Source organism: Cnephaeus nilssonii (genome assembly GCF_951640355.1).
Source record: "Cnephaeus nilssonii genome assembly, chromosome: 6".
Taxonomy (NCBI): domain Eukaryota; kingdom Metazoa; phylum Chordata; class Mammalia; order Chiroptera; family Vespertilionidae; genus Cnephaeus; species Cnephaeus nilssonii.
The window spans coordinates 31,017,756-31,033,390 of NC_137077.1; the positions used below are offsets into that span (position 1 = coordinate 31,017,756).

The window sequence follows — 15,635 nt, forward strand, 5'->3', positions numbered from 1 at the left end:
TTTCATAACTTTTCTTATAATTTCCTCTTTAATGATTGTTCAATAGTATGACATTTTTGTTTTTGGACTTATGAGATTTAAACATCTATCCTTTGGGTTGATTTTACATTTTATTATATTACTAGAGGCCGGATGCATGAAATTCATGCAAGAGTAGGTCTTCCTTCCCCCAGCTGCTGGCACCTGCTTCCCTCTGGCACCCGGGACCCAGGCTTCCCTCGCAGCCCTGGCTTCGTCTGGAAGGAAGTCTGGAAGGATGTCTGGTCTAATTAGCACATTACCCTTTATTATTTAGATGATTAGATAACATAATCTCCATGATGTTGATTCTGTGGAATTTATTGAGACTTTATTTGTTACCAAATACATAGTTAATTTTGTGAATATTCACATGTGTGTTAAAAAGAATGTGTGTTATTTTGGGGGTATAAAGTTTTATATATCAACATACTGAAAATTAACAATGTGTTACTTAGCTTTTCCATTCAGTTACTTGTTTTGGAGTCTGATCTATCAGTTTCTGAGAGGATCTTAAAATCATAAAGTGAAAAGCTTGAGATCTACTCAGATTTTTGATTGGTCTACGTATTTTGTGGACATCTTGTTTGGGATATATGTTCATGGTGATTATTTCTCCAGGACCTATTTTTTTTTTCTCTTAACAGTATATTACTTTGTGTTCATTCTGCAATTAAACATATTTTATCTTAAATGTTATGTTTTGCATATCTAGTATATCCATTTGGTTTTTCTTTATGACTTCTTGTTGTAGCTGCTGGTTTGCATTATCTTTCTTATCTCCCTGAGACTATTTACTAGTATTAAGGTTATTTAAAATTATTCTTTGGTTTTGTCCATGCATTTTGCTTTCTCTGGCATGGCTTGTTATTTTGTTGCCTTCCTTTCATGTTATTATTTTAGCTGTTATTCTTCTAAGATGGAGTCATAATTTTCTTTGGAGTTCATATTTCTTAGAGGTATTAGCATCTTCTTGTGATCTATGTGTTGAGGCTAGGGCCAACACCTAACTTTAGCTGTGTCCTGCCTGTGGGTTGGTGCAGAATTTCTTCAAGATCAAGTGCCTGCGGCCTGGAATTTCTCTCTTTTTTTTTAAAAAAAAAATATGTTTTTTCGGAGAAGAAGGGAGAGGTAGAGATAGATAGAAACATCAATGATCAGAGAGAATTATTGACCAGGAATTGAACTGTGACCTCCTGGTTCATAGAGCTATGCTCAACCACTGAGCCATGCTGGACAGGCATGGCATTTCCCTTTCTAAAAGACATCTTGGTCAGTTGCAATCACCTGGTTCTGGGAAAGGAAAGGCTCAGAGCTTGGCAAATCCATTCATTTTTTTCTAAAAATGATTTACTTTCCCCTAAGAGGCCTACATTCCGCTTTCTTTTTCCCTAGTAATATGGTATTTAACCCTGAATTCTATGCTACCTCGGGGGAGTTACTCATTTTTCCCTGGGGATCTCCCATGTATATATGAGGTATACATGTTAATAAATTTCTGTTTGTTTTTCCCATGTTAATCTGTTTGTGTTTCAGGGATTTAAGGTAAGAACCCAGAAAGATAGGGGAAAAATTCCTCCCTTTCATCACCACAGAGAAAGACATTCTCAATCCCTTCAATAATTTTGCACCTCTTCCTCTAAGGTGCTTCTTATAAAGACAACCCACTGAAGTATTTCTCTTTTGCTGCAAATATGTGAATAGTCTAACCTCGTTCCTGGCACAAGAGTAGGTATGCAGCCTGGCCAGTGTTGCTCAATGGTTGAGTGTGGACCATGAACCAGGAGGTCATGGTTCAATTCCCGGTTATGGCACATGCCCAGGTTGAGGGCTCAATCCCCAGTAGGGAGGGTGCAAGAGACAACTGATTGACATTTCTCTCTCATCAATGTTTCTATCTCTCTCCCTTCCTCTCTGTCTAAAATCAATAAAAACATATTTTAGAAAACAAGTAGGCATGCAGTACAATTAATCTATTATTACTTTAATGTTACTATTTCTTTTTTAAATATATTTTTATTGATTTCAGAGAGGAAGGGAGAGGGAGAGAGAGATAAAAACAACAGTGATGAGAGAGAATTATTGATTGGCTGCCTCCTGCATGCCCCCTACTGGGGATCGAGCTGGGAACCAGGGCATGTGTGCCTTGATCAGGAATTGAACCATGACCTCCTGGTTCATGGGTCCACACTCAACCACTAAGCAACACTGGCCAGGCTACATACCTACTCTTGTGCCAGGAACACCAGGGCATGGTGCCCTTGATCGGAATCGAACATGAGACTCTTCCGTCTGCAGGCTTAGCCACTGAGCCAAACCAGCTAGGGCTAATTTCTTTAAAGCCATCCTAAGGTAGTAATTTATAGATACCAATCAATAGATAGTAATTGCAACATTCCTAATTGATTATATGATTTGGAAGACAAAAAATATATATAAATTTATATTTGTATATTGACAATTGATTTGTCTTTGTATATGAAAATGAGTAAGCAGGACATGCGTTTTGAATATTTTTGTAACATTAATGATGGGCTTATGTTATTTAAAATGCACCCTGGAGTTTATCAGTGATGGCTGTGTAAGAACATGAGCTCCTGCCTGTGTTAATGGACTCAGCCAAAGACACTGGCTTAACTGTGGGTTGAAGTCTTAGCTTAGTTCTCAATAATATTGTAGGATGATTTAAGAATTTCTTAAAGTTGCAGTCTTTGTATAGTTTCTTTACTTCTTATTATTTAAATGTTTTATTGTCTTTTAAAATGGGAAGAAAAGAAGAAGAGCATTAATATTCATGGAATGCATACTTGGTGCCTAGTACTCTACTTGCTGTTTTCTGCATATGCTCTCATTTAATTGTCACAACAAACATATAAACCAGCGATTACAATTTCCATTTATAAAATGAGGAAATTGGAGTTTCAAGAGGTTATATAATTTGCTCATTCACAAAGTTAAGTGCCAGAGCTATGATTTCAACATGGATCTGTCTGCTTTTCATGTTCATGCTCTATTCCAATGGTCCTCAAACTTTAATGTCTAAATCACCACCTGAGGATCTTATTAAAATGTAAATTTTAATTTCATAGTCTGAGGTTGGTATGGGATTCTACAGTTCTGTTGTGTTCCCAGATATTTCTGATACTGTTGATCTATAGATTACACTTGGTTTGTTTTGCAGTGTTTTATCCTCAAAACTTATTTTAATTTTGCATTACAGTTTACATTCAGTATTATTTTGTATTAGTTTTAGTATGCAGCATAATGGTTAGATTTTCAGTACACCCGGCACCATACATAGTTATTACAATACATGAAATTTGTGCATGAAATTACAATGCATGAAATTTGTGCACGGGGGGGGGGGGGGGGAGTGTGAGGTGGGGTGGGGCGGGGGGGAGGGTGTATCCCTCAGCCCAGCCTGCACCCTTCCCAATCTGGGATCCCTCTCACAGTCCAGGACTGCTGGCTCCCAACTGCTTGCCTGACTGCCTCCCTGATTGCCCATAACCACTCCCCTGCCAGCCTGATTGCCCCTAACTGCCCTCCCCTGCAGGCCTGGTCACTCCTAACTGCCCTCCCCTGCAGGCCTGGTCACTCCTAACTGCCCTTCCCTGCAGGCCTGGTCCCCCCAAACTGCTATCCCCTGCAGGCCTGGGTCCCCCCTAACTGTCCTTCCCTGCAGACCCAGTCGCTCCCAACTTCCCTCCTCTGCCGGCCTGGTCACCCCTTACTGCCCTCTCCTGCAGGCTTGATCGCCCCCCAACTGCTCTCTCTTGCAGGCCTGGTCCCTCCCAACTGCCCTCTCCTGCTGGCCTGATTGCCCACAACTGCCCTCCCTTGCTGGCCATCTTGTGGTGGCCATCTTGTATCCACATGGGGGCAGCCATCTTGTGTGTTGTAGTGATGGTCAATTTGCATATTACTCTTTTATTAGATAGGATTATTGACTATGTTCCCTATGCTATACTTTATATCCCCATGGCAATTTTGTAATTACCAATTTGTACTTCTTAATTCCTCCCCCTTTTCACCTACTCTCTTAACCCTTCTCCCCTCTGGCAACCATCAGTCTGTCCTCTGTATCTATGAGTCTGTTTTAATTTTGTTTGTTGGGTTTTTTTGTTGTTTAGATTCCACATATCAGTGAAATCATATGGTATTTGTCTTTCTCTGACTAACTTATTTAACTTAGCATACTACTCTCCAGGTTCATCCATGCTGTTGCAAAAGGTAAGATTTCTTTTTTACAGCTAAGGAGTATTCCATTGTGTAAATGTACTACAGCTTTTTTATCCACTCGTCTATTGATGGATACTTGGGCTGCTTCCATATTTTGGCTATTATAAATAGTTCTGCAGTGAACATAAGGATGCATATAGTCTTTTGAATTAGTGTTTTGGGTTTCTTTGGTTGTATAACCAGAAGTGGAATTGCTGGGTCAAAGGCAATTCCATATTTCATTTTTTTGAGAAACTTGCATACTATTTTCCAGAATGGCTGCACCATTCTGCAGTCCCACCAGTAGTGCATGAGGGTTCCTTTTTCTCCACATCCTCACCAGTACTTGTTGTTTGTTGATATATTGATGATAGCCTTTCTGAGAGGTGTAAGGTGATATCTCATTGTGGTTTTAATTTGTATTTCTCTGATGATTGATGACATTGGGCATCTTTTCATATGTCTATTGGCCATCTGTATATCCTCTTTGGAGAAGTGTCTGTTCAGGTATAGACAACACTTTGAATAGCAAGAATCTATACCAGGTAGTGACAAAATCGTATTTAGTTTTTAAATTTATCTATGATTCATAGTAGCCATATATATAGTAGGATAGGGCTGCAATACTAGTATTGGGCAAAATCCAGTTACACTAACTAGCTTCATATGAAGTTCTACTACCTCTCTTGTGAAGTGGTTTGATCTCCTTATTATTCCTCTGAGTTCTAAGTAGCTTTTAATACAAATAAGGCTCAAGAGGCATTTTTGAATAGGCTTTCTTTACTGGCCTCCTGCCCTATTCACCAGCCCCTAATGTTTTGCTTAAAGAATATTTAGCCCGTGAATGGGGCCAGAATACAATCATGCAGTAGGTTTGGTTCTATTTTATGCATTCATACATTAATAGAAACGGAAACTTCTTCGACTTGATATACCTGTTCCACAGAACTTAGCTAGCACAGTAGTGTAATTGATCTCTAACAGTTTTCATTTTATCAGGTTCATGCCTAATGCTAGGCTTCTTATGTCTCATGTACATTATAATCACATATCAAAAAATCGCTATTTTGTTTTGTTGATTTAGTGGCCATTTAGTAGTTTCTATCTATTTATATTTTTCTGCAATTGTGGGAAATGTCACTTTATAAAGAATAGAGTATCTTGAAGTTATGCTGCGTATGACTTGGTACAGCTGCTCAGCTCTTCAATTAACATTTGAAAACATTTAAAGAATCAAAAAGCCTTGTAGGGCCATGCTCACATATGAAAGTGAAAATGTAGAGTTTTCACTGATGCATTTTCTAAGCAGGAGACTGATCAGAGCATGGTCATCAAGGATGACCACATTTCAGAACCCTGTGATGTGAAAATGAACATTGCCATTGGAGCCCTTGAAACCTCTAGAAACATCTCAAGTTTGAATTCAAGCATCACTATCTTTCTAAGGAGATGTTAAGTTAGACTGTAAGTTACTCTAGGAAACAAACTAACAAAAATCCCTTTACTAAATTGGAAAAAGGAATGATTCTTAAGGAAAAATGATATAGCCAGTTCAACTTTTTTGAACACTTAGGAGCACAATAGTTGATGTTTTCTGTTAATAGTAAAAAAATATTCTATTGGGAATTATTTTAAAAACCTTTTTAATCTTTACTGAAGTTATTTACATTTAAAAAGTATACATGTTTATGACAAACAATATTTTTAGGCCCTGGCTGGATAGCTCAGGTGGTTAGTGTCATTCCTGGTATGCCAAAGTTGCAGGTTCGATCCCTAGTTAGGGCATGTACAAGAGGCAACCAGTGAATGCATAAATAAGTGCAACAACAAATCAATGTTTCTCTCTCTCTCTTTCTCAAAATCAGTAAGTAAATATAAAAAAAAGAAAATATTTTTCCTACTCTTGTTCTATTCTGCACTTTACTACTCATTGTGGGGAAAGCAATTAAAAAAAACTTTATTTATATTTTATTTAAAACTAGAGGCCCGGTGCATGAAATTCATGCACTCAGGGGAGGGGGGTGTCCCTGAGCCCGGCCTGTGCCCTCTCACAGTCCGGGAGCCCTCGGGGAATGTGGGCCTAAGCTGGCAGTTGGACATCCTTAGATAGGCTCCTGCCACCGCGGCTGTGCTCACCATCCCAGCTTGTGGCTGAGTGGTGCTCCCCCTGTGGAGCACACTGATCACCCCAGCGGGCAGCTCCTGCATTGAGCGTCTGCCCCCTTGTGGTCAGTGTGACTTATAGTGACCGGTTGTTCCACCATTTGGCTGATTTGCATATTAGCCTTTTATTATATAGGACTTTTTTTTGAATAGGAGATATATAGTCCCATGTTTAAAAATTCAAAAGATGTAAGGGGGGGGTGTTCAATGAGTCTTTCCCCCCTGTATTCCTTAGATACCCACTTCCCTTCCTGAAGGGCAATAAATGTTGGCATTTTCTTGTGTATTTTACGAATATGTTTTAGTCTTATATAAGTACATATTTGAAATTTCTCCTAACTTTTTACACACATGGTCATATATAGCATTCACTGTCCTGCACCTTGCTCCTTTCACTATTGACAACAGATCTCAGACTCTCTTTCATCTTTGTATGTAAAGAGCTTCTCATTCCTCCCATGGGCTGTGGTGCTTCATTGCGTGGCTGAACCATGATTTAGAAACAGTTCCCTCTTGATGGACGTTTACATTGATTCACATCTTTTGCTATTAAAAACAATGCTGCAATAAATAACTTTATAAATAGGCCACTTTGTACCCGTGTAAGTAAATCTGAAGGATAAATTCTTAGGAGTGGATTGCTGGGTCAAATGGTACATAAATTGTAAATTTGATAAATGTTGCAAAATTGCCCTCCCTTGGGGGTTGGATGAATTTATGCTCCCACCATCAATACATGAGAGTGATTTCCTTCTACAACTTTGCCAATACTTTTGGTTAAAATTGACTTGGTCTATTTTTAATTTGCCTTTGTCCATGACTGAGGAGGAGCATTTGTTCGGAGATTTAAGAGTCATGCTTATTTCCTTTTTTTGGTGAATTGTTCGTATATGAAAGATGTAGAGACTAGTAGACTAGGAATCTTTTGAATTATAGAACTGGATTTTTATTGGAATAATTTCTATAATTTTACAAGGGAAAAAAAGTTTCCTGGGTTCTTGTTGTGTATATCTTTTATATTTTATTATATCTTTTTTTTTTTTCTTATCAAAGTGGTTTGGGGTTAGGTCATGAGCCTGTGGGGAAGGGATGAATACCTTTATTCTAAGAGTGTGGGTGATTACACAAGTGTCTGACATTGTCACTTAGGATGGTGACGGTGGTTCGACATTCACAGGGAAAATGACTAAATTAAACTGCTGCTTCTCTTATTTCAGTGCTTGGGTCACAGGCAGCTTATCAGACTCACCAAGAGCTAGTCACGAATAGCACGTCAAATGGACAACTCTCCACTAACATTATTTTTAGCCAGGCTTGTTAACTTTTTGCTGTGGTTATTCTCATGCTCACAACAAGAATAAAACTGGCCCTAACCGGTTTGGCTCAGTGGATAGAGCGTCGGCCTGTGGACTAAAGGGTCCCAGGTTTGATTCCAGTCAAGGGCATGTACCTTGGTTGCGGGCACATCCCCAGTAGGGGGTGTGCAGGAGGCAGCTGATCGATGTTTCTCTCTCATCGATATTTCTAACTCTCTATCCCTCTCCCTTCCTCTCTGTAAAAATCAATAATAATAAAAAAAGAACAAAACTGATTGAATCTTGGCTCTGTCACTAACTGTGTGACCTTGAACAATTAGTGTCTTTGAGCTTTTCACCTCACCTATAAAATGGAGAGACACACTGAGCAGGGTGTTTGTGAGAAGGAAAGAAGACGATGTATACCCAGCACTTACTGCAGCCTTGGGTGTCTAATGACTGCTATTATGATTCCAGGCGAATATGCACAGACTCAGTTAGGCAGACCCAGGTTCATATCCGAGCTCTTTCCCTTAAGAGCTGTTGTGTCCTTGGGCAACCTCCTCAGTCCCTCCATGCCTCAGTTTCCTCCTCATGAAATGGGGATAATAACTATACTTTATCAGGTTGATATGTAAAGTGTGTAGCACAGTGCCAGACACATAAGTGCTCAATAAATGGTAGCTATTTGTTTTTATTATTGTCATTATCATCCTCTTCAGCAATTTTCTTAAGCTTCCTTATCCTGAGCCCTTCTGTTGAAAATTGGCCGCATGCTTCCACTATTATTCTTTCTCTATAGTCATGCTGTGACATTTGAGTCACTGTATGATTGAATCTGCCAGGCACTTCTCTCGCATCCGCATGTGGAGATGCGAGGATTCCTGCTGACAGGAGCCCCCGGGGACACTTCTTGGACCCGGCCCAGTGCCCCTTTCTTCTTTCAAGAGTTGCAGGGATTGGTCCACCCACTCTCTTCTGACTGCCACCACATGCTCTTCCCCACACGTTTTTCTTCTCTTAGGCTCTGGAATGGGACAAAGTAAACACATACCTAGTGGAGGCAGGGAAGGAGAAAGAATGCAGAGGATGGGATCAGGAGATGCGAGTTTTAGGACTGATTCTTACCAGAATTCACTTGTGCAAAAGCAGAAATTTCTGTGTAGTTTCACAATTCCTACCAGCTCTAACTTCGATGCTCTCCTGTGTTCATAACATTATGCTGTGTGTCTGGGCGGCAGCATAGGAATGCATATGGCACGGTGTTTGGTGCACACTGCTGAGAGGCAGAGTAGCCTTGTGGAAAGAGCACAGGCTAAGGATAAATTTACTGGTGGTGTCCCGCTAGGCCAGTCATTTAAATCTTCTGAGCTCTAGTTTCACAGTCTGTGAAATTGACATTGGATATAACATAGGTTTCAGTGTCAGACTATCCTAGGTTAAAATCTTGGCTTTACCACTTCCATACTGTGTGATTTGGGCGAATTACATAACCTTAATAGCTTCAGTTTTTCCGTAACAGACACATAGCACACACAATAAGAGTTCAGTGGGTAGTTATTAGCAGCTGTGAGGAGGAGAATGACAGTTGATGATGATGTTGTGCTGATGATTGTAACTTTGGAACTTGCCCTTTCTCTTATAGTTCTGTGTTCTTTTTAGTCAGCAGAAGTAAATATTTTAGAAATGTGGAAAAGAGCCAAAAAGTTATGGAACGTGATCCAAAACCTAGGGACTGTCTCATGCTCTTAACCACCCTGATCTAGATAGAGCCTGTTAAGAAAAGTTTTAGATATAATGGGATTAGTACTTCATTATTTTTTAAAGAATATTTTGGAGCATTTGAGATCGTGCTTCCTGGCACATCATCAATTTGGCTCAAATAAACTTAAATAAATTTATACTAGTTCTCTCTCTCTCTCTCTCTAAAAAAAAAAAAGTATGTTCTCTATATAAGATTTTTCTCCTAATCAACCCTTCATCTGCCCGGGGGTAGGTGTGGGTACAGGGTGGGTGGGAGCAAATAGGGTATATGTTACAAGAACAAAAAAAGAGAGTTGAAATTCAGCTTCTGAAATTCAAATAGGATTTTGCATCAAGATAATGGACTTGAAACTTGGGCTTTGTTGAACAAGAATAACAAAAAGAAAGGATTTTCTTTGACTCTGATTGAATATATAAAGAATTTAAGACAAGTGAACCAGATTTCAGAATTTTTTTTTACCAGAATTTAGGCAAGATAATACTTTCACCTTTAATGTTGAAGACACGAAGATCGCCCTTATCTGACATAGGAAGTTAAAAAGAAAAGGCAACTACTGGTTTTAGGGGATCCTGAGAATAGAAAGATAGAAGAAGTAAAAGTACATATCAATTCAAGTATCTCCTCCTAGATTTTGGTCAGGAGGGAGAGATTAAATGAATGGGAGGAGGTTTCAAGGACAGATGCCATTTGACTCATTTCACATTTGGGACTTTTCAGGAGATCACTGTGCACTATGGAGTGGACAGCATGGTTAAGATGGCAGAGTAGCATGATGAAGCAGTAGCATCAAGAAACATGGCGGTCTGTTCAACTGTGCCTTCTTTGGTTTTCTAATGACATGGGCATCGAGTCAAGGTCCATTGGGCCTCCCCTGGGGCTTGTGGTTGACTAGTGAACTGGAATGGAGGACTTGGCAGAGTCTCAGCAGGCTACATAGCCAGCAGGAGCTGAGAGAGACCATTCAGTCTCGATGAAGTTAATTAAGAATGACTGGTAAAACAAATGTATAAACACAGACAACAGATTGGTGGTTGCCATAGAGGAAGAGGCGTGGAGGAGGGCGAAATGGGTAAAGGGGGTCAAATATAAGGTGACGGAGAGAAACTACAGTTCTGGTTGTGAGCATGCGATCATGTATACAAATATCAAATGAGAGTGTTGTACACCTGAAACTTACTTAATATTATTAACCAGTGTTACCTTAAAAAAGCAACAATGACTTTTACACTTATTGGCCACAGTAGCCAGCAGAAACCCCATCCACAGAACTTGGTCAATAGGCCCCAACACTTGGGTTATGCCAAACCAGCCCAACCCTCCCCCAGAAGTGGGACCAGGAAGAGACCAGAGGGACAACTCCCAGATCTGAAGTCTCTTCACTTAGCTATTAAGATATCATGTGAGCTTTCTCCCTAATACACCTGAATGTTACCCTGTACAAGAATGTAAAAAAATAAGCAGAAATAGATGGATTGTGTAATTATCCCCAAATATTGGACCTACGTAAAAGAACAGTTTAAATGATCAGATCAGACTAGTTTTAAAATAACATGACTAGAAGTAGGTTTTTTCTCACTGCCCATCAATTAGAAAACTACAAGGATGACCATGGGGGCGCTGTTTCCAGTTTATGTCTGAGTTCGTGTCAGTAAATTTTTGATCCCTCTAAAATATGGACAAAACCTGAACACGATCTTTCTTAGTTTCTTGGTCTTGGTTCTTCTCTTGGTTCAAGAATTCCAATCCAGTTGCAGCCAGTTCTCCTATTTTCCTCTCCTGTGGGTTAATGTTCCTGCCCTTCAAATAGTTTCTTCCACACCTTTTCTTGATACTCTGTGGAGAAGCCTCCAAACTTTCTGTCAAGAAACCCCAACAGCAGAGGAATGGAAACCAGTAGATGTGAGCTCATGGCCGAAAGCAGTACTAAGCAGAACCCACATATCCAGAATAGTCAGACTGCCCATTACATTTGCATGGTTCTTTAAGATGTTATTATGTATTAATAGCACTATTTCCTGGTGTGTTTTTTTTTAATCACTTCCTCTGTCCTTCCAGGGGTAAAAGGGAATTTGATTTAGTAACACAGCACTTTCAGTACCTGTGTATACAAAGCATCATACAAATGAATGTACTTTGTCTTAATCTTTATATTAAACCATAAAACATAAGCATAGAGAAGAGTTTTATTGAAGCTCAATGATACTTTTTAAACTTATGTGTATACCCATAAAACTACCACTGAAATTAAGATCCACATTTCTATCACTGAATAATATCACCTCATAATCCTTTCCAATCTGTGCCCCATCTCCCAAGAGGTAACCATTATTCTGACACCCATCATCACTAGTTAGTTTTTTGTGTTCTAGGAATTTATATAAATTGATGTTTTATATAAATTGATGTTCACTATGTTTCTTTGTATCTAGAGCATTTTGCAGAACATAATATCTATGAGTTTTATCCATATTGTTGCATATGACAATAGTTCATTTTTGTTTATTGCTGTGTAGTATTCCCCTGGATGAATATATCATAATTTATTTATCCATCCTACTGTTGATGGATATTTGGGTTGTTTCTAGTTTGGAGATATGCTGCTATAAACTTTTTAAAGACAGATTCACTCATTTATTTTAGAAATAAACCTAGGAGTAGAATTGCTGGGTCACCATGTAGGCATATGTTTACTTTTAGTGAAAATTGCCAGAGTTTTTCATAGTTTTTGTACCATTTAAATTCCCACCTGCAATGCATAAAGGTGTCAGTTGTTTTATTCCTCTCTAATATTTAGTATTTCTATCTTTATCATTTTAGCCATTCTGATATACACACGGGCATTTTGGAGAAAAGTTATCCTTCATTTTCTTCAAAATGGTATGCTCAGTCACAAAACTCACCTAAGTATCATAGAAATAAAATGAAACATGAATGTACTCCTCTGAAATTTGTTAGAAACCATGAACAGAAATATCTATCAGGCAAGTTAAAACACACTGCTAGTAGCCCAAGGAGAAAAGGAGATTGAAGAGATTATTAGGCCATGTTTTAGAGTCATATGAATCATTCAGACCTTTAGAACTGTATGTATAGTACAGAGATATATGAAGGGATATTTCCTAATGTAGAAAATCCACACAAAGGGATAAACAGTTCTGTTTGAACTATCTTTATTATTGACTTAGAGCTATCAAATACATCTTCTGTACATAATGGGATTACAGCTTTTAGACTTATAGAATCAGCTTCTACAACTGTATTTACACATGACTGACCAATATCTGTTGAATTTTAAAGGGCCACACCAAAATCATAATATAAATTTATTTTAGCCCAAACTAATATGAGATGTGGATAAAATAAAACTTAGCTTAATGACAGTTCATTTCATACTGAGCATTGGGCCTGCCTCCTCAAATTGATTTTGGAAATAGGTGGGGTATATTTTATAAAGATCAATAACGATGCAGTCTGCTAAAAACTGTGTGCTAAACACTTCTATGCATGTTACACATGCACCATAATTAGCCTCCATGGTTTGTTTTATGCAGCTCTTGTTTAGGATATTTACTTCACTGAAGCTGCTCTGTACACCATAGTTTGTTTACTTGTTTGTTGTTAGTTTAAACATTGCTTCCCTTCAGGAATAAAAGTTACTTTTACTTTGAATCAGTGTTCAGAAACAGTGTGGATAAATGCTCTTAGAAAATAAAACATTGGAAAAGTGTGTATTGTTTTTTTACAATGCTTTTAATATTGTATACAGGCTGTCAGCTAATGAAAATAATGACCTCAGGGATGTATTTATTTTGCCCACTTACTTAAAATACATTTAGTCTTTAGCTTTTCCTTAGGCCCAAACCACATCAAATGGGCCACACACACAGACTCCTGAGGTCATTATCACTTTATGGTGATTTTGAAGAAGAAAAGGAAAGCAAACTGTCTCTTACATTACTTTTTAGGCCTGGAATTCCCACAGGAAGAGTGTTCATTTGTTTCTCTTTTCATTCTAGGTTACCTGGCAGGCCCACTTTTCCTAAAGGTAGATTTTTAAGCCTACACAATGAATCTTTAAAGCCAGTTTGAAGTGTACTTCACTCTAAGAAAAGCTTTAGAATCCAATATTATCTCACTAGAAAGCCACATCCTCAGAAAATGCAGAGAATTCCATTGGCTGTCATTCTTTTAACGTTAAGGTTTCAAGTTAACTCATGAACTTACTTATCTCTGAGAACCTTTTACAAGTCACAGTGTTCTGTAATCATCTCAAACTAAGTACTGTATCTATGCATCACTTCACAACTCCAACCTCAAATACTAAATATTGCAGCAGCACTTGTGATAGTATACAGAGGCCCGAGAGTAGGGAATGAATAATACAGTGGTTGAACCAAGCAATGATGGATGAAGCAGTAGGATAATTTCCATTTGGACAGCTTAGATGATCAGGGGCTGTTTTCTCTTTACCGAGAAGGTGCATGTGTGTTTGCAAACACCATATGTTGAAACACTCCGTTCTTACTCAGGAAAAGGTGTGCTACCATTCTTCAAAGGTGCCCAACAGCAACTCCTGGACCAACCTGCTCATTCTCCTGGATATCTCCCATTCAGAATGAATCTTTTGCCTGCCTCTTTTCAAATTTAATGAATTCACAGCCTGAGATGATGAGTTGCAGGCCAGAGTCATTTAAATACTGCCAATCCTACATCAGGCATCACAATAGAATCTTAAAAACACGTAATACATTTTCAGTATATGCATGGCATAGAAGCTGCGCTGCTAACTAATACAATTTAGAATTTAAAACTTTATTAAGTAATATAAAATATATGTTAAATATAAAATACGATGAGCCACATATTTTAAATAATTTTAGAACTAAACAAAATTTATTTTCTTCATTTTTTTTCCATTTGATTTTCCCATTGCCCTTTACCTTGAAGTCAAAATAATTCTTTTTCTAAGGACACTTAGCTTTTTATTCTAATAACATTTTCAGCTTCCTTCCAAATTTATGCCCATACCCTGTTGTTTAACCTAGGTGAGGCAGGATAGTGAGAAGCTAGAACAATTGCTTGGCCATTGGGATGGGGAAACTTGAGACAATAGCTAATTCAAATGGGCCTTATCCAGCCTTCACTACTGGCCTCCTCCTTTGCATGACCTCTCCCTTAAGCACTAAGCTTTCAGGACAATGAGGTTCTGATCAGCATCAAATAATCTTAGGAACAAAGCCTGATCACAGAGACAGAATTTTGGTCAAATTAGAGATAACATCAAGGACTCAGTTGTGTTTCAGCTCTGGCCCAGAAAAGCAGCAAAACCAGATGAAGCAACACCATGGCTGACATCAGGACCAGCTACATTGACTAATGATCCCTTCCCCCAGCGCTGACCAATCAGTAGAGACCAGAGCTCTCACCCTATCTGCTCATTTTGATGAATCAGCATATTAAAGGACCCACCCTGGGAGTCCTGCCAGTGTAGTTCAGTGGTTGCACGCTCACTCAAACACCAGAAAGTCATAGGTTCGATTCCTGGTCAGGACACATGCTCTGGTTTTAGGCTCTATCCCCAGTAGGAGGCATGCAGGAAGCAGCCAATCAATGTTTCTCTCTCTCTGAAATCAATTAAAAAAAATTTTAAAGGACACACCTGGAAAACAATGAATATTCTATTGAGAACCTCCCCTGAAACCTCTCTTAAAATTCCTGCCTTTAGAAAATAGATAAGAAAAGTCATAAGACAGAGGATCCAGTGAGCACTCTCTCAAGCATATCAAACTTGGGGCCCATGGGTCGCATGCCTCATTTATTTGGCCTGTGTTAGCCTTTGAGTTTGACATGCTTGCTCTAGAGCAGTGGTTCTCAACCTTTCTAATGCCACAACCCTTTAATACAGTTCCTCGTGTTGTGGTGACCCCCAACCATAAAATTATTTTTGTTGCTACTTCATAACTGTAATTTTGCTACTGTTATGAATCATAATGTAAATATCTGTGTTTTCCGATGGTCTTAGGTGACCCTGCTAGTGGTTCTCAACCTGTGGGTCACGACCCACAGGATGAGAACCGCTGCTGTAGAGCCTAAGACCATCGGATGGTCTTAGGTGACCCTGCTAGCAGTTCTCAACCTGTGGGTCACGACCCACAGGTTGAGAACCGCTGCTG

The 15,635-nt window shown here is 38.9% G+C and overlaps 1 pseudogene across 1 annotated transcript in view; it reads left to right on the plus strand.

Annotated features, from left to right (window-relative positions):
- LOC307102087 (nuclear prelamin A recognition factor-like) overlaps nt 1-14,081 on the plus strand; it is a 32,678-nt pseudogene extending 18,597 nt beyond the window's left edge. The window contains exons 3-4 of the transcript in view: nt 1,555-1,563; nt 13,992-14,081. The product of the transcript in view is annotated as a nuclear prelamin A recognition factor-like (transcript). The remainder of the gene's footprint in view (nt 1-1,554; nt 1,564-13,991) is intronic.
- Nucleotides 14,082-15,635: the final 1,554 nt, after the last annotated feature.